Genomic DNA, 18643 nt, shown 5'->3' with positions numbered 1-18643 from the left:
ACAGGAACTATGCATGTAGACATTCTGGCCACATGGCCATGTAAAATGTCTTCAGACAATGCTGGCTCCTTTAGCCAAGAAATGGAGATGAGCACCATGTAAAATGTCTTCGGACACAACTGGACAAGGAAACCTATAGCAGTGGTGGCTAACCTTTTTGGGCTCCCGTGCCGATAATTGCATGTGCACTTGCCTGCTCGTACTCATGTGCCATCACCCAGAAGGTAATGCGCGCAGGGCCCCCCATGCCTCCAGAGCATGCGCACACGACCCGCGTGACCAGCGCTTCTGTGCATTTGCGCATGACCCCCCAAGGCTTGCTGCGGGCTTCTGTGCATGCGCGAGTGTGTCCTGCGCACTGCCACCCCCCACACATGCACGCCAGATACCCGACAATCAGCTGATGGGCGAGCGGTGTGCGCGTATGTGCAGTACACCTTTTCTGGGCAAGTGCTCGTGTGCCAGCAGTAATGGCTCTGCCACTTTCGGCGCATGTGCCATAGGTTCCCCAGCATGGACCTATAGGAACTAGTTGACTTACAAGAGACGTGTAAAGTTTAAAAGGTTGATAGATGTAAGCATTTGGCTGCCTATTCAAAAGAATGGCTGAAAAATAGCATGCCAACAGAATAAAATTGCTGCATAATATATAAGTGATAGACGCCAGTTTTCTATAGAAACGTCATACTTATAGGATGCAACAAAATCTCAGTAAAAATTCTTTCAGTTTCTTTGTTGACCGTGCTGGTTTTTTATTTATTTATTTAGTTTGTCAATTGCTTACAAGATAATAGGTATAAGTAAAAACATAGTTATGGATACGTGAAATGAATACATATAAGAAAAATAAAAAGAAACAATAGGACAGGGACGGTAGGCACGTTGGTGTGCTTATGCACGCCCCCTACAGACCTCTTAGGAAAGGGGTGAGGTGAATAGTAGAAAGTCTAAGGTTAATGTTTTTGGGGTTTGGGGAAGAAAGCACAGAGTCAGGTAGAGTATTCCAGACATTGACCACTCTGTTGCTGAAGTCTTATGTCCTGCAATTAGGTTTGGTGCGATTAACCTTGAGTTTGTATCTATTGTTTGCTCTTGTGTTGTTATGGTTGAAGCTGAAGTATTCATTGACAGGTAGGACATTGCATTTCTAGGTTTTCTAGGTCTAGAATTTCAAGTCTGGTGGTATAAGGTATTCTGCAACAAGTAGAAGAGTGGAGAAATATTTCTGGACTTTCTCAACTGTGTTAATATCAGATACATAATGTGGGTTCCAGACTGATGAGCTGTATTCGATTATTGGTCTAGCAAATGTTTTGTATGCTCTAGTTAGTTCTGGTTGTTCACGTACAGCATTCAAAAATGAAATCCCACATCTGTATCTGAATTTACACATTCAATTTATACCATCTCAGCTTGCTCATATATACTCAGGGGTTCACTCTCTGTTGATCAGAAGTATTTTTGTCTAGGCATCGAGAGAAATCTTGAAGTGGCTATTTCCCCACAAATAAAGATTGAGAAGCAAAGAGAAAGATTCTAACCTTGGCTGTCTTACTTTTTTATTTGTATAAAGTTTTTCATGTATGGAAGAATTTAGAAATGGCTGTCTGAAATGGTCTGGTCTTGTCTAGCTCACCTCAAGCCATTTCTTTCTGCTTTGTGTATAAAACAGGCAAAGTTCCAAGCAATTTGCAGAAAGGTAGCTGTTTAATCTTTCCAAATAAAAATGTTGGGGGGGGGGGCGAAATACAGCACCCTAAACAATCTTCTCTGTAGACTTCAGTCATCAAAAGCCTACAAATCCATTTATGATTGTAGTGACAAATTAGCCTGAGTAATATACTGTGTATAAAAAGTAAGAGCTTATGTCATAAGGAATCAGTAGTATGTATTGCAACCCATGGTTTGATCATTAGAACCAGAGTCACTGGCAAATAACAATAATCTGTGTTTTTTCTAAGTGTCAAAGTCTTCTCTGCTGTGTTTATTGCTCTGATAAACGTTAAAGACTTTCAAAATAAAAGCCACTAAGTCATGCATTAAACCAGAGGTGGTATTCAGCAGGTTCTAACCAGTCCTGGAGAACCATTAGCGGAAATTTTAAGTAGTTTGGAGACCGGCAAATACCATCTCTGACTGGCCCCACCCCCATCTATTCTCTGCCTAACGAGTCCCAGCTGATCGGCTGGGTCTTTTGTTGCCCTGCATAGGAGAATGGAGCTGGAAAGCAGGTTAGTGGGGTGGGAAGGGAATGGGATTTTGCAGTAATCTTCCCCTGCCAAGCCCACCAAGTAATGCCCACCAAGCAATGCCATGCCCACCAAGCCACACCCACAGAACTGGTAGTAAAAAATGTTGAATCCCACCACTGCATTGAACTAACATCTAAGATGAAATGTTCATCCACAGCTTTCAAATTCTATCATTTCAGATTTTATATCCAAATTTATGATAGGATCAGCAATCTTTTTATGTGGGAAGCGTCATATGCAATTTCATCATTGCTGCAGGCAACCATATACTGTATGAATTATACTTTACAATTAAATATATTTAATAAAGATGGGATACCAGCGTGTATACAAATAAATAAAATATATTTGTTTTAATTGAAAGGACCTTCGTCTTATAACATTTCATGGGTGGGATCAAGATTTAGCTCTCTTGACCTCTTATTATTAATGTTGTTGTTTTATTTTAAGCACAGTTAAGGGTTTCATGACTTCTAAATGACTTTGGACAACATGTTGCTAATCCCTAATATATGAAAATATTGCCTTGTCTCTTAAAACAATTTTTCTGAGTATCAGAAGCTGCCTATTAAATGGATTGACTCATAGAATTTAGAATAGCTTGGTCCAACTTGGAGCAAATATAACATTTATATTGAATTTGCTTACATAAAGTGCTGAATTTGGAGTTCTATAGCAAGTTTTTATGAAAGAATATTAGGGAAAAAACAGGATGAATTTTCCAGGGTATCACAATATATTTTATCTACATTATAATTTGTTATTTATCTTTCTATTCACTCGCATACCTACCAGCCTCCTGGTAACAGGGCCTGTTTTGGTAAATGTATTTTGCATTTGAAATGTGACCAGTATATTATAATAAATAAATAAGAATTCTGTAATAGTAAATTCCAGAACTTTTAACAGCTGTAAATCCATAGCTAATGGATAAAACACATTTAGATTATAGAAGGGAGGTTACTATTTGTTGTATAATTTACTGTATCACACATGAAAAATAAGTTTTCAAATACATAGAAGAACTGCAGGAAGCTTGCAGGAAATGCAGAAGGAAATAGCAAGAGAGCAGAATGACCTTGCACTGTTTAATGCAACTAAAGTACTTAAAAAAAAAATCTCTTAGTCACGATTGAATTTTCTGCCACATCTTTTACAAAAAAGGACAGCTGCTAATTGAGCAGAGAAAATTCACAATGAAAAAAAGAACAATATGATACAATATTTTTTCTGGATTTCTCATACTGCCTAATCTTTAAGAAGTCATAATTATAGTTTTGGTCAATTTATTCCTAAATATCTAAACAGAAGAAGCCAAACTAAATTCTATTTAATTCAGTTAAAAATCATTCATAACACTTTTGTATAATTAAAACCTGGATTTAACTTATTTGAAGTGCTTCTTTCCAGTGAAAGTTTGAGTAAAGGGCCAAATTCAATAGGATGAATGGGTGACAAGTATAATAATCACCAAGTTTTCATTGGAAAGAAAAATAAAATGTGTAAGTAAATATTGATTTGGCTTGCAAAAGTGCATGTGAGATGAAAGTGGGCATTCTAGGGGACTATAGAGTGATATGATGTAGTTGCTTAAAAATCCAATGCAAATCTTATTTATATTTATATTTATATTTATACTTATACTTATATTTATATAAAAAGGGCTGTGTGTGTATGTTCCAGCATACTCTGGAACACATCGAGCAATTTCAACCAAACTTGGTACACAGATGACTTACCCTCTGAAAACAAATACTGTGGGGGTAAGATGCCCCTGACACCCCTTGGGGGTGTGTGCCTTAAAATGGCTTCCACTGTACAGCACAGTGGACTTACCATGGTAACGGCTTCACAATACAACAGTACTCCACAAGGGGCTCCCTCTCAGCTCTCCAAGGAAACGTCAGGCGATTGGCCAAGTGCAATAAAAAAAAAAAGAAACACCAGCATAGACAAAAAACTCCCGAGAGGAATAGAAGACTTGTGACGCTATGCGAGAGACAGTACAATAGCGTGAGTCCTGACTACAGGATTTTCCTGTCTAATAGAGGATTGGGATAAACAAATACCTGGGCAATGCTGGGCTATCGGCTAGTTTGGGATAAATTAAGAGAAGAACTGTGCCCAGATTGCAGGAAAGAGCAGTCCTATACTGTATTCTTAACTAATTGCTACAGGCAGTCCCTGAGTTAAGAATTTAAGAACAACTTGTACTTACTAACAGACTAACTATTGCTATTACTAAAAATGATGGACAGCATACTCCTTCTTTGAGAAGACAAACTGCTGAAACCACCCCATGTTTTCATGTCCTTCTGAAGTTGCACATTTTAAATATACGGCCTGTTTTCAGCAGTTTTCAGCGATTTAAGAAAGGAAGGAGGATGGTGTCTGCCATTTTTAGTAATAGGCAATCCATTTGAAAGTATGAGTTCTGACTTAAAAATTAAGGGCAAGTCAAAGGCATTGAATTAAAGAAAAAGGTAAGATATTAGGAGTAGTTGCCTGATGATAAGAGCTGTTGAACAATGGAATAATCTTCATGAGACTGTTATGGATTCTTCTTTAGTGAAGGTTTTTGGATGTGAGCTAAATGGCCATATGTTGGGACTGCTTTTTCCACCATTTCTAATGATTTAGTCAATTGTTGTGATGAGCAGAAGGTTGGATGAGATGACCCATGTTGGTCCTTTTGTTATTTGGAGCAACATATTTGGAATTCCAGAGTTTCCCTACTAAATAGCAACAAATAAACATACAATAATTTGTATAATTGCAACAATGTAACATTTATATAATCATAACATGGTTATTGTGAGCCCCCCAGAAGTGCTAAAGATGGGTATCCCTATAACTGTTTTAAATAAAATAAATTAAAAAAAATATTTGTCTATCTCTTGGTCCTAATCCTAAACCAAAAAAAAGGATATCCAAATAATGAGACAGCCAGTGGTAATTGAAACAGTATTTGTGGGAGCAATCTTCTCCAAATTCAATTCAAGAAATAAAATATCTAAATAATAAAAGAGAGAACTCAAATACATATGTTTTAGAATTCAACAAATTCATTTGAGTTGCTTTAAAGTACTATTCAGTGAATAGTAATATACATAATTACAGATGAAGTATAAATAAATCAAAGTCGCCTGAATTTATCCTTCTCTTGAAGATTTACCTCACTGTTTATATGAACAAATCTGGAACAGTAATCAGAGAATACCAAAAGAATTGGCAAAATTAGGAGAGCAAAAACAATTCCCCCCAAAACTAAACAATCATTATCTTAAAAAATAAAAATATGCTTTGCTGTTTTATATATGGATTGCAGATATGGATGAGATGATTATAGTGGAAATAAAAATATAAAGTATCTCACTGTGGCCAGGTAGTTTATTCATTCCACTGCCAAGATTCAGAATGCTGATTGATAAATTCAGAATCCCTTCTTAAGGCAGATTTTGAAGGTTCCTTCAAAGAGGACACTTTCAAATAAAGGAGCGTGGAACGTAACATTTGGCTCACCTATTTGGAAATCAATTATAGTGGAAAAGCAGGTAGACTGAAAAATTTAATGATGAGGATCTTGGAAGACGAGAGAGACGGAGGAAATGTGTTGAGAAAATCATGGCTAAAATGCTGATAGTGGAACCTTGTTAAGCAGATTTGCCTCTCTGGCTTTCTTATTGCTCGTTTTCTCCTTTGGACTCTAACCATGCAGCCACTTAGAGTGACAACATAAGGCAGGGGTATGAAATTTCCTTTATCTCAAAAATTGCACATTTGAATGCTCCACTTCAAAAGTAGGTGCAGTCACAGCCCCTTGTGGTAGGCAGATTCAGGGGTGCTAAAGGTGAGATGGATGCTTGAAATTTTCTTTTTAAAAGCTCCTATAATTTTAGACACTCCTATTCCAGGAGGGCTCTGGGGGTTTGTGTAGACAAAAGGAGAGTGTATAAAGTAAAAGGAAGTTGCTACTTTCACTTTCACTATTCATTTTCTGAGAAGAGCAGGAAGTTGTAACAAGATGGGGGAAAGAGTATAAGAACATTCCCAGGACAGGAATAGAGCTTTTTGCGGGGTAGTAAATCACAGGAGACGCACAACAGTATTTGCCCAGGACACCCAAATTGTAAGAAGCACACAGTAGAAGGTGAAGAGAAAACAGTATATGGGAGACGGAGGAATATAAAGATATAACAAAAGGAGATGACTAATGAAGGTCAAAAGGCACAAGTCAAGAAATTTCATGATGAGATTAACGATGTTTCAGATTTGTGTTTAAAAAGCCCCCCCCCAAGCAATGTACATTACAGCATCAACCTCCTTATATATAGATTGCTTCAAATGTAAAATGTATGCCTAACACCCTAAAGCTGGCTGAGGAACTCTGGGAGTTGAAGTCCGCTAGTCTTAAAGTTGCCAAGGTTGGAGACCCCTGCCCTAAAGTGTAAGTCCTAGCAAATATTTGATAACATGTTCTGCAAATATACTACTGTAATCAAGGAACTGGCTTTGGCTCAGTTCTCCTTCCTGAGGAAACATCAGTAACAAATTGGTACTGATTGTTATCTAATTTGTAAAATGATGCACAGTGTGTGAACTTTCTGAAAGAAAAGCAAGCATGTTTCCTGCTTATATATACATTAGCTGATATTGGCTGCTGCAAATGATTTGGAATTAGCAAAAGTTACATATACTTAAGAATATCTCAGTAAAGAATTCCATACATCAAAGAAACACGTAAATATCTGTGGGTTGTGTGAGGAACATTTTTTTTTAATTATTTGCAAGAATAAAGACAATCATACAACATTGCAAAGTCAGAACTATTCTGACTTTATATATTCACTTTCTAGTTACCAACTGACACTCCATCATTACTATTTGTCAATCTATCTGAATATGCTTTTTGATGTGTCATTTTTTTCTTTTTCTTCTTCTATTGTAAAATAATGAAACATAGAAGACATGCATAGTGTTCTATAAATGTACTTTTTAATTTTTTGGATTGAATGTTTTAGTAATTAAAAAAGAGAGTAAAGAATATAAATAGTCCAGTTTGTTTTTAACCTTCCGGTGAATAGACTTAAAGTCAACGTGAGAGAGGGATATTATTAAACTGGCTTTCCTGCATGCTCTGTAAAAGGAAATCGTTAATACTTTCAGCATATGCTTCAGTTGTTTACTTTAATTACTTGTGAAAAAACAGCTGCAATCTTAACCAGGCTGTTAGGAAGATTGAAAATCAGATTGTATTTATTTTTACCACATTATTCTTGTAATGTAAAGTAAGGTGGCTAACTCAAGAGCAGTCATGTTGCTCTGAATTAGAACTGGGAACATATTAATACTTATATCAGTTCATTTTGAACTACAATAATAAATTTAATTAATAATGAAGCAATTGCAACCAAGTGTTTTGTAGTTTTACATTTTCTTTTCTTTTTTTTAATAGGAGAACTTCTGTTCAGCGTTATGGTCAGTCAAACCTCCTCTGAGATTATAAAATACTTCAAATAGTTTGCTGGCCGTAACCATTTAAAATAACTACTTCATTAAACTCTTCTCTATTTGTTTGTATTATATTGCCTAGGGGTTATATATTGACTCCATATCCTTTGTCATTCATGATTTGAGTTTATTATTAAGGGAATGTATAGTACATGTTTGTACGCAACCAAATTATCAATATTGTAAAAAATAACTGAATAATCTGAATAATCAATTTGGAAAGCAATGGTCATTTTAAAAATATTTTCAGTTTCAGTCTCCATTACAATACATCAAAGCCAAAGTGGGTTTAAGTGATTAAAACTACAGTATTTACATGACAACTGAAATTTTAGTTAATCATTTTTACCATGTATATGAACTAACAGTAATAATGAAGATAAATTTATGCAATATCTAAATATTTCCTTAGGTAAGCAAATAAGATTTCCTTTGATAAGTAAATACATCTACATCTTTTTCTTTTAAATGTCCTGAGTGTTGGTCCAGAAGCAATGAGAAGAAAAAAAAGTTACAATCTCAGGAGCTTGCCTGACCTTCTATCCAGATGCTAACTATTGATGGTGAATTTCAAGCCTGACTGAAAAGACTGAAGAGCTTCCAGCATGTTTTGCCTCAACTTATTTTGTTCTATGTTGCAAAGTTAATGAAATACTGCAATTAAAATAAAACCAAAGCATCTGTAAAGCTAGGGAAATATCTGTGTGATTTTAATAGTCTCACATCTGATTGAAAGAAGCAGCTGCTCTTCAAAAGTATTTCCTAGAGAGCTGTAGGAGGAACAGCCTGTAAGCCAGGGGTGTCCAACCTTGGCAACTTTAAGCCTGGAGGACTTCAACTCCCAGAATTCCCCAGCCAGCAAAGCTGGCTGGGGAATTCTGGGAGTTGAAGTCCTCCAGGCTTAAAGTTGCCAAGGTTGGACACCCCTGCTGTAAGCTTTTCAAAGATGACTTCACTTTTTTCAGGCTTCCTCCTCCATTCTTTGCTGTTCCTATTTTAAAATGGGGAGAAAGGATTTTATCAAGCCTCAAAGGTCCCCCTCAAAAATCCTGATAGCGCCTGCAATTGTTGTGAAGCGCCCTCAGAAATCCTGGTAAATCCTACAAACCCTGTAGGAATATGTCTCACTGGCTGATAATTACTCCTGGGCACTGGTCATGTGCAATATTTAGTGTCCACCATTGTAGGATGAGCTCATCAAACATATTTGGTGCTCTTATGTGATACAGTCCAGCAAAAAATGTGCACCTTTTATTAAAAATTGCATTATAGAGATAAAACAAATACAAACTACAAAAGAGAAAAAAGTAAAAGTAAAAAACAAGAAAAAAAACCAAGTATTGCCCTTGTTTCCCAGCAAGCATAAAAATTTAACAACTTATTGTTTAGTGACTATTTGAAGTTACAACACTGACTAACGAGCATTTTTCACACTTATGACTATTGCAGCATCTCTATGGTCACATGATCAAAATTTGAGTGCTTGGCAAGTGGCATGCATTTATGATGGTTGCAATGTCCCAGGGCCACGTGATCATCTATTGTGACTTCCTACAAGCAAAGTCAATGGCGAAACCAGATTTACTTAACAGCCATCTTACTAACTTAACAATTTCAGTGGCAAGAAAGGTCGTAAAACGGGGCGAAACTCAGTTAACAACAGTCTTGCTTAGCAGCGGAAATTTTGGGCTCAGTTGTGGATTTAAGTTGAGGATTACTTGCTGTTCAATGGTCTAAAGCAGGGGTCCCCAACCACTGGGCCCCAGACCAGTACCGGTCCGTGGATCATTTTCTACCGGCCGCCGGTTTGCTGGGCGGCGCAATCTTGTTTCGACGAGAAAGTGCTTCCGCGTGAGCTTTTCCGGTTGGAAAGTGGCGTTTCGGTCCTGAAGGAATCCTCGCGCCTTAGTTTCATCGAAGGGGGGGGCGGCTTCGAACAAAGAGCCGTCCCGATGGCGGAGGAGATTAAGAAAGCACAAAAAAGGTACAAAGGAGGAGTTGAAGGTGGCGGGGAGAAGCGGGGGACGGCTGGCTGGCCGGTCGCTCAGCTCGCCTTGCCTTGTCATGCGTGCTGATGCCGGTACCGGGCCACGGATCATTTTGTGATGCCGGTACCGGGCCGTGGCACAAAAAAGGTTGGGGTCCACTGGTCTAAAGCAGTGTTTCCTGAACTTAGCTCATCCTCACTTTAGCCAATGTATATTATGGTGGGCAGTTTCATTGAAAACCAAAAGTACCATACCCTTAAAGAACAGGATTTAGTCTAGTGCAATGTTTCTCAGCCTTTGGCAACTTTAAGAAGGGAAGACTTCAACTCCTAGAATTTGGGGAGTTGAAGTCCACCTGTGTTAAAATTGCCAAGGCTGACAAACACTGATATAGATTCAGTATTTAATATTTCTGGTTCACTGCAGAGGGTCATATTCTGCCAAGAGTTTGCTGCTAACTCAGAAGTCATTTCATCCTGCCGCTTCTTTTTAAAGAGTACTTATTCGTTTGCCTCATCCAAGAAAAAAGATTATGCAAATACTCCCAAACCAATCTCCTGCTGACCATGCAGAAGTATTCCTGCTATTTTCTAGGGAAGCACTCATGATATGTCTTGTCATTGCTTTCTACAGAAGTGCTTCTCAACTCTGGCAATTGTTATGTATTGTATATATAGTTGTCAGTTGAAGTTCTCATTCTGGTCCTTTATTGGAGTGAGAAAATACTTTCTCCTGATTGGTTGTTTGGCTGATCAGTTTCCTATAAAAGGAGCTGTGTTAGCCAGGGAGTTCAGTAGCCTCACAGGCAGTATTGAATAAAGAGCTGTTAGAAATCACTCTGACACCGTCTCCATTCTTCGCCCAGAACTTAACAGCAACCACAACATGTGTGAACTTCAATCAACTCATTGAATTCTCCAGCCAGTGCTGGCTGGGAAATTCTGGGAGTTGAAGTCCACATACCTTAAAGTTGTTGAGGTTGAGAAACGTTGTTCTAATCTAGAGGGAGCAGGAAGAGAGCTGGTTGGAAGATTCATACTGTCTTGCCACCAAAGCCACAGTGGCCTCAAGCACATTATCCAGTGACGAGAAGGAGCCCATAGAAGTTTAGTTTACTTTACTTTATTGTCATTGCACTTCGTATAATGAAATTAAATACCATCTTCAGTGATGGTATCACTAAATCATCTGCTACTTCTTGCAGAATACCTTATGCCACCAGACTTGAAATTCTAGACCTAGAAAACCTAGAACTACGCCGCCTTTGGTCCGATCTAAGTATAGTATATAAAATTATACGTTGCAATGTCCTACCTGTCAATGAATACTTCAGTTTCAACCATAACAACACAAGAGCAAACAATAGATACAAACTCAAGGTTAATCGCACCAAACTTGATTGCAGGAAATACGACTTCAGCAACAGAGTGGTCAATGTCTGGAATACTCTACTTGACTCTGTGCTTTCTTCCCCAAACCCCAAAAACTTTAACCTTAGACTGTCTACTATTGATGTCACCCCTTTCCTAAGAGGTTTGTAGAGGGTGTGCATAAGCGCACCAATGTGCCTACCGTCCATGTCTTATTGTTTCTTTTTTATTTTTCTTATATGTATCCATTTCATGTATCCATAACTATGTTTATACTTATACCTATTATCTTATAATTGCTTGACAAAATAAACAAATAAAACATTATGACTATGAAAATAAACACGAACACACATCCTTCACATTCTATGCATTGAATTGAAAACCCCTGATATTGCAGTAATATTGCACTATACAGTAGAATTCCATAGAGTTACTGCCCTGGGATAGAAGCTGTTTTTCAGCCTATTTGTCCTTGTTGGGCTAATCTCAACCAAAGGGGCCCACGTATTATGTTACAGAGGTGGCATGAGGTGAAACATGTTTGATTATATTCATAGCAGTAAGTACAGTAGAATAAGAAGAACAGTCCTTCCACATAAGAACAACTTTGGCTGACTTAAGGATATCACAGAAATGGGCTGGGGAATCACATGAAGGCAATGTCATGAGGCCACGGGAGGACAGGAAAAAATAGGTTGGTGGGTCATATTTGTGTCACGGTTAAATGCAAGTGTGGAAAGGCTCATGTTCACTTTGGAGGCTTGATTTTTCCCTGTAAAGCTCAGGCCCCGGTCAAATAGCAAAACAAAAGCAGTAGCAGTGCTGGAAAAACAAGAGTGCTGGTAACACCCACTTGTATGCCAATAAGGATATTGCAAAATATGTCATTAGAGAGGATGTTTCTTCCGCAGCAGGCGTACAATGAAGCTGTCTCAAAGGAGAAAAAAATGTTTATCCTCAGGGCAGGCCTGAACCAAGTTTTTCTGGTGTTTCACAAATTCAAAATTGATCTGCCCATGTCAGGTAGGGCAAGTTTGTGCCACCCTAATTCAGCAGCTTGAATAAGGAAGGCAACATAGATTAATAATAAGCACTGCGGGGGAGGGGGAGGGGAACTGTGGAGGAAGAGAATATTTTAAAAAACCATGCTCCTCTGTCAGTGACGGTGTTGGTTTTTTTGCTTTTATTTTGTTGTAAAAGTTATCCAGCTGTAAGCAGGGCAAGGACAAGCAGTACATACACAAGATGCTGTTGCTTTGAGTTACTAAGTTTTGTTTTGCTTTTGTGGCTTTTAAAAGACATTTCCAAGTATTTTAATTTGTTTTGAATGCAGGGAGTTCATTTTGCCTTACGTCAGGCTGTGGAGAAACAAGAATGGCTCTTTGAGTGATCTGTTTTTATTGTGCAAGCAGCTATAGGATTGTTAGAGTCAAGAATTTTCTTCACACTTTTGAAAATGGTTTAAGAAACAGAACTTCTTGCAACTTCTTTCTCTCTCCTTCACCCCAAATAAACAACTTTTATTAGTGCTTTTCAACCTTCTTTTAACTTCTGCATACTTTTTGATTTTTTTACCTTAAGCTTCTCAAAGAATATGAAGATCTTGTTTTCAAGCAAGTACTTTTACAAATCTTCTGTTAAATTATACTGTTTTTGCTTAATTATACCTACAAAGGGAAGACAGTAACATAATAACAATGGTTTTGTAAAATGTGCTTTTAAAAGACTATACAATATTAATTTGCACTTTGTTGGGAATTTTGTTGGGAATTTTACTGTACCCTTTATAACCCATCTTTGACTCAAAATGCCATAAAGATTGGATCCAAATTACATAATTAGATTAATTTCAGTTAAAACATAATATATATTAATCCATGAACATTAACATCGATTGAAAAAGCATAACATATATTACATTTTAAAATAATGACCTTAAAAGTATTGTCTATGAGCATTTGTCTTTGAGCATAATTCAAACATGAAAAGTCTAAGTATATATTTACTTAGCATGGTCCTTATTCTAAACTCTATTGTTATTTGACTTGAATTACTATAGTCTCATCTGTCAAGACCCAGTGTAGTGTAATGGTTAAAGCACAAGCTTGAATCAAGGAGTCTGTTAGAGTCCCACCTTTGGCACAAAGCCAGCTCAGCAACCATAACCATAATATTGTCTGTGACCACTTTCTCCAGCTTTCAGAGGTCAAGATTACAGATTACAGCAGCCATGGTGTGATGACTGGGTACTTTTAGAAGATTCCAGATTGGGGAAAGGTAGGTGTATGGCATTCTAAGTGAAAGTAAGGGAAAACCAGATTGTATGGTGTAGCTCCGGGAATTGGTGAGGTGTTGATAAAAACTTTGTTAGAAGATGCTTGCCAGATCAGCACAAGCAGAGAAGCCAGAAAAAAGCTTTCAGAAAATCCTTAATCTGAAGGCCAGTCTTCCCTAGCAGAATAACTAAGCAAGTATTCAAAGATATATATGTATATAGTTTCTGAAGATACAAGATCTCTTTTGACATCACAACTAATTGCTAATAAATGTCTTCCATGAATTTGAGTTTTTTAAATTTTCCTCCAAGATGGTGTCTATTATATTTTGTGCAAACAATGGTCATCCATCAAATATTTATTATTTGAATGACTAAATACATCTTTGGTGTATTTAGAAGGAAGGAAACCTTAAGTTTTAACAATGCCAGGAGAACACTGATGGGAGCAAAGCACATTCCTTTCTATCAGTTATTTGAAAGAGGAGAAAATCTGAAGTGGTGGACCAGATCACACCTGTGTTTACTTCTGAATCGGATGTTCTTAATATGCTCTTAAGATAGGAAGATGAACATAATTTTAGTTCTCCTTATAATAGTGCTAGTATGTAGTCTTTGAGTCAACAGATAAAATTATGATAGCATAATTTGTGCTACTTTTAAGGCCAGACTCCAAATTGTCCCAGTAAGGAGGCTTGCAAGAGGCGTTACGCTTACATCTTTACTATGAGAGAACTTCAGGGCAGGGATTGGCAGATTCCATAATAGTAATACAGCTATTGTCTTACAAGTGTATAAGGCATAAGTACTATATAGGTTGGGAAGACAGCTATGCAAGACAATAGTACAAGAAAAAAACAACACTTCTAGATGTACTGGTGGACCCTAAGCTATGAGCCATTACTGTAGGTATATCAAATATCTGATGGGCAGCTACACAGAAATTAGAGTACTGGTGCTAAACATTTTTTCCACAAGACAATGTAGTGTTGGAAGAAATGTCCATCTGACTTCAGTTCCATGTGGGAAGAAAGACACTGGAAACATGGAGGCTGCTTGGAAGGATGGTTTAATGGTGAAGCAGAACCATCAAGCATGTGTGATTCTAGGTAGATGACCACATGGAGTGGAGAGTGAGATATATTTATACCCTCTCTTGGGCCTTGCAAGAAATGTATCTTATTGGTTGTCAGACTCCCAGGGGGCTATGTGGGGGCCCAGCTAATCTTGTAGGCTGTCTGTGTCCCAGGCTTGGTTGAGTCTTTCTGGGTGATGATGTAATGAAGAGGCTTGTGTTCTGAAAGGGTGTTGGGTAATTCCTATTATGGCTTAATGGCTTTGTCTCGGTTTGGATCTTGAGCTAATCCTATCACCCTGGAACTGAAGGCCTTTTGTCTTGTAGATAGGGTGGCTCAGTCTTTCTGGGGCTATTAACAAAGGTGGGGGTTGGTTTCCAAGAGAATGTTTCTCCTTTTCTCATCCAGGAAGGTATAATAATCTGCCTTTTTAATATTTCCTAGAATATTTTATCCTTCTAGGAGAAGGATGGGTGCTAACTTTCTAGAGTAGTAATGGAATCCAACATCAGACAGGAGATTGAATTAGCTGACCTCCATCTATCCTTTCCCAACTCTTACACTCCACGAGTCAATATCCAGATACTTCTAAATATTTGCTGCATCCATTTTTGATATATGAATAGATGTAGCAGTTTTTCAGAGTTCAGATTTTAATCACAAAATAATTTGTGGAAAGTATGTCTTGGCCAGAAGCAATATTTGAAAATGCTATAATCGCACCAATTGTATATTAAATAATGCAATTCTAATTATAATTAAATGAACTATCCCCATTGGGGGATTAAAAGACAAAGCAGGAAGTCAGCATTTATCTTAAGGCTTGTATTAATTATTTTTTTAAAAAATCACTTTAAAAATATTTGTGGTCATTTTATTTTAGAAAACAGAATCTATGTGGCCTTCAAAACCATCTGTTTTCACAGTATGTCCTGGCTTTATTCTTCTCTTATGGATAAGGAGCCAATACTTTAACACAAATGCTGCGTTCACATATAATACTATAGCTTGGCTTCTTAGCAAGGAATTATGTAATAAGCCACACTGGCTCAGTTCACCCTATATCAGAGGTGGTATTCAGCAGGTTCTGACCAGTTCTGGAGAACCAGTAGCAGAAATTTTGAGTAGTTCGGAGAGCCGTCAAATTCCACCTTTGACTGGCCCTGCTCCCATCTATTCTCTACTTCTCAAGTCCCAGCTGATCGGCTGGGTCTTCTTTGGTTGCCCTGCACAGGAGAACGTAGCTGGAAAGCAGGTTAGTGGGGTGGGGAGGGAATGGAGATTTTACAGTATCTTTTCCCTGCCACGCCCACCAACCACACCCACCAAGCCATGCGACACCCACCAAGGCAGGCCCATAGACCTGCTAGTAAAAAAAATTGAATCCCACCACTGTCCTACACGCTAAACCAATGCCTGATCACATTTTGTCTTACTTTGAGGTACAAGCCCTGCCCCAAAATACTAACTATTAAAATCCACCTTGCCCAAAATATAGTTCAAGATAGTAATTTCTATGGAAGGACTTTCTTACTACCACCATTAATGCATTGAGTTTACAATGGCCACAATTACTTCAAGGCTGGTGAAAAAAATAACCTCTACCTGTGGCCGGATTACAATCAAAAGTGTGGGGGACAACATACTTTTTCGGACACCTCTTTTTGATAGTCTCTTCACTCTAACCCAAGCTGTAGATCCCTTTTACCAGGCATCTTACTGATATCTTGACATTCGTCATGAAATTAGCTTAAAAGACATATGTGGCTTGCAAGTTTTCCATTACCTACAGTAAAAACAGATATACCACAATACAAATCAGCACAGGGATCCAAAAAAAAAAAAAAAAAGCCACTTTCGGGCTACATAAAGTTTACTTCATGACTAGCCAGGTGTACATATTCACTTGTGTTTTGAGGGCTTTAGGGCAGATTTAAGTAGCAAATTATATGCCTCACGTCTTTCAGATATTTCAGATACACTAAAAACAAGATGTCCCCCACCCCGGGTGTGGCATCTACAGTACTGTATTTTAGAAAATCATAAAATAAAAAATTCCTGTAGGCCATATCATTTATTTATTTGATTAAAAGACTTATAGGGCCACCGCCTCATGAAACACAATTCTGTGTGGCTCACAACAATAATAAAAACCAATCAATCACCCACCCACCCGGACCATCTTGAGATGTTTTGCTCCATGTAGCCTAAACTCTAAATTTATTTCTCCTTCTCCATTTTTATTTTTAATTCAAAATGCACACAGGGATCCATATTTTCTTCCAGAGCTGACCTACCATTATTCAAAGTGAGTAGCGGCGTGAAGTAGAAGTTATTGAAAGAAGCCAGCATACTACAAGAATAAAAATGGTTTGAGTTTCCAGCCTGTCTTGCATTTCATAAGCTAGCCAGTTCTCCTTGAGTGCTTCTTTTAGGCCACTGTGCTTCTTAAGATATGATCATCCAGTACCACTGATGAAGCAGAAGGTAACAGTGTCTTTGATCAACTCCTACATTTGATAGATTTATGCTACCCTGCCCTTCCTGTGCAGTATGGCGGCCAAATAGCTGAAGACATTTATCCTTTACTGCTAGATTATGTTTGTGAGTTCAGACACTTGAGTTGTTGAGGACAGGATGTCATTCCTTCCCCACAAGGGGAAGACTGATCTTTTCTTCTTTTCTAGCTGTAAAAATGGCCAATGGCCCTGGTTGGGAGGAGAATCATTTAGTCAGCAGTATAATAGTAAAGTATATGAATTGCATGTCAGTACACAGCTCTGCTGCATATCTGTACTTTGGATCCCTGCCTAAGCATCCAACCTCTGTATATTCTTTCTGGGTGTTTTTTACCTAGAATCTACAGGGCAAAATGTTGCCTTAAAGCATATCTCATACATCTGCTTGTAGTTATTGCACAAGTATTTAGCGTTGAACAACATATTCTTGCCTGCAGCTTCAAAGCAAAAATGAAGTTGTTGTTTTAAAAAGCCATTAAACAGTATAGTGAATTTATAAAACTAGACAACAAAACAAAACAGGGAATTATATTGAAAGCAAAACTTGCTCTCTGTAATTGCAGTTAAGATTGGAACTTCAGTTTGGACTGTTATCATACTACCTAACCCTAACCCTAACTCTAACCCTAACCGCCCCAATTTTTGCTTTCCCCTCTCTCAAAAGCAGTTTTAAATGTCTTCATGTCTACCACAAAGGAGTTAATCAGACTGCAAAGAATCAACCATCTTCCCTCCATCATCACTAGAGTAATAAAATCCCTTTGTTTTTACCCCTCAAAAAGGAAAAGCATGCATCACAATGTTGCTTGTTCGTATAGTTGAACAAGACGTGGTTCTGTCAGTGGGCCTGGGAAACCCAGAGTGGGATGAATCCCACCACTGATCAAGGAGCTACAACAAATGCCTGCTATACCAGATGGCAAACCAGAGCTTGCTGTGCTTTGCCATTCCCCATATCCATTTTCTAGCAGCATTACGGTGACTTGTCAATTGACATTTTATTTCTTTTTGAAACATAAAGCCCCTGCAGCAGCCTGGATCAGAATCAGTGGCACTACATACAGGAGAGGAAGAAGCTAGTTTTCCCTTTCATCTCCTTCATCTGCCTGATGTACATATCCCCTCATATATATATGAGAGAATCACCTCAGGGTGTTTTTTTCTGCATTAAAAATTAACTGTAGATTGGCCTTTAATCTGGATTTATGACATCAAAGAGAGATAGTTTTGCGTAGCAGTTAAGGCCCCAGTTTAGAAACTGGGAAAAAGTGAGTTCTAATCCTGCCTGCAAAGCCAACTGGATGACTTTGGACCAGTCACTCTCTCTCAGCCCTAGTTAGCAGGCAATGACAAACTACTTCAAGAAAACTGCAGGGACTTGTCCAGGAGTCAAGACTGACATGAGGACATGTAACGATACACAAAAACAACAACAACTCATGATTGAAGATCATTAAGCTATCTATAATGTGACCCACAATATGGGTTTGAATGCATGGCTAATCCAATGCAGTATAAATGAGACTTGCCACCAAGGATTTTCCTTGTGTTCGCTCCCGGGCAAACTGCATGGAGCTGGCAGTCAATCGGTGGTGTTGGCCCCTTGCCAGCAGCAACCGTTTTTGTTTTGTTTTCATTGGGAGACTGCC

Source organism: Notechis scutatus, chromosome 5 (assembly GCF_049901735.1).
Source record: "Notechis scutatus isolate UNSWTSFEM ecotype Mainland chromosome 5, rNotScu1.2, whole genome shotgun sequence".
In the NCBI taxonomy this organism is placed as follows: domain Eukaryota; kingdom Metazoa; phylum Chordata; class Lepidosauria; order Squamata; family Elapidae; genus Notechis; species Notechis scutatus.
This window is presented reverse-complemented; position numbering follows the sequence as displayed.